The sequence below is a fragment of the Anneissia japonica genome, unplaced genomic scaffold, assembly GCF_011630105.1.
Source record: "Anneissia japonica isolate Jap-2015-1 unplaced genomic scaffold, ASM1163010v1 scaffold29389_len4829_cov115, whole genome shotgun sequence".
Lineage (NCBI taxonomy): Eukaryota > Metazoa > Echinodermata > Crinoidea > Comatulida > Comatulidae > Anneissia > Anneissia japonica.
This window is the reverse complement of record NW_022700716.1, coordinates 2,557-4,844: the sequence shown is the minus strand read 5'-3', so window position 1 is coordinate 4,844 and position 2,288 is coordinate 2,557.

Genomic DNA, 2,288 nt, shown 5'->3' with positions numbered 1-2,288 from the left:
CCATCTCTACGAGTATATTTTATATATATATTTGCCTATGCAGCAACTCTGATTTTTTATATATATATATATATATATATATATGAATGTATATGTGTATATTTATTTGTGTATATATAAATCATATGTGTATATATACTGTAACTCTTGGTTGGACATTTAAAAATTAAAGATGTATCAATGATAAAAACTTCAGTAGGCCTAATGTAGAATACTGCAATGTGTGTCAAATATTAGCACATTATTTTTTTACAGCATTCTAAATTTCTTTGATATAGTACATGTCATTCTTATTTCAGATATGGATAAGGACATGGTACATGATCATTTTTATGCGAAGTTTGAAAGAATGTGGTCCTCAATTACAGCAGAAGCAGAAGAATAAACAGAAGAAATGGTCCAAATGGAACCAGAAGACAATCATCCGCTAAGAGTATGAATAGCGGTGTTTACATGTACATTGATATGGCAGCTGTCCCTTGTTGTTAAACAGATCATAATTGCTGTATTTGTTCATTTCAACATGATTTAAGTTAAGTCGATTGTTGATGTCCCAAAATTCACCACACAAACCATCACAAAAAGTGTGACTGGTCGTCTAAGGGAATTAAGGTTAACAATGCAAATCTTGGTGATATTTCAAGGAAAAATACGTCAGAGATGCAATGGTAGCTAGGCCTTAAACATAGGGCCTAAGATACTAGCAGCATGGTCACTGTGCCAAGTGAAATTATGGCACTAAATTGACAGGGAATTTTACTGATATCGAAATATTAAATGTGTTTGTATGTAATTTATATTTTAAATATATTAACCTCAACCCTAATATATACTGTTTAGTCATTGTAAATTAAGACAGTACTGTTGTGTACATCACATTGAGTAAGGTTAGAACTTTGAAATTGTTATTTATACTTTATTTCACTTGCTGGTCATTAATAAACTAACACTGAACTAAATAAAGAAACACATTTTTTTATTTAACTGTGACTTCTTTTTTTTTTCCTGCAGTGTTTGATAATTATTTACCCAGCTATAAGAATATGATTGTCGAAACTCATTTAAATTGTCAATTATATAAAACACCTTTATAACTACTTCAAACACAAAATCAAGTATGGCAGCAGTTAAACTTATTTTTTTGAGGATCCTCAGAGGAGGGTGGAAAATCCAGGAGGAAAAAATAAAAATAAAATTTGTTGTGGTGAATGTAACCAGTGTAATAATGGTTAAATGCTTAAATTAATATACAGTAGTTAGGAAGAAATACTGGATACATCTTATTTTTGGAGATTTCAAGGCAGCAGCAGGCATATTAAGAATAAAGAAACAATTTTATTTTATCTAAAATTTCAATATGTTATGGTGGCTGGTGTGCTAATTCGCCAAAAATAACATCAATCAATTCCAAATCATCAATATATTGTGTGTAGCAGTTTTGCATAACAAGTTACAGAAAAAACTCTTGCCTAATCATGACTAAAGGCATACTGGTATGCTAATATACTACAAAACCTGTAGGCACTGCCCTACTCAAGGCATTCGACAGCAGCCGTGGGCCCCGGGGCAGCTTTGCTGCGGGGTGGGGCAGCAAATCTCTATCAGGTCTATTAATATATTCTGAATGTATATTGATGATGTCAAGCCTTTGATAATTATTAATTAATAACGCAAAGAATTTAGTATTAGTATTTGGTACACACGAATAAAAATACAACAAGCAGTACTTTCTAGAACGATTTGTATTACCATAATATTTTACAGTACAGTATGAGATGCAATTTCTTCAAAATATGGAATTATTTAACCAAAAAGATTAAACCGAATATAACAAGTCAACTGATATACACAGAAAGAATGAAAATTAACTGTAATTCACGATATCGCTAAACTAATTGTGATAAGCCTACCCTGCATACAACCTACCGGTCGCTGGACTGGAGATCAACATACTGTTAAAAAAATAAAGTTCTGTTAAAAAAAAGTTTAAAAAAATACAAATGGAATACTAAACAATATGTTTCAAACATAATAATTGTTTACTGATATAAAATTACCGCTCAGAAATCGACCTAAACAGTGATGATATTGAAGCATGTTTCCTATTTGTTTACATTAACATCCGGGTATTTTGCTAGCTGGAGCGTTCAACTTGCTTGCTCGAATGGCGTCCATGCGATTACAGAGGGCGTAGTGTTCTGGAGATAGGAGTTACCTATCTTGCGCCGCGTAGCGGCGCTATACGATCTTTGCTAATTATAGCTTACTAAGCTTTAACTATATATACT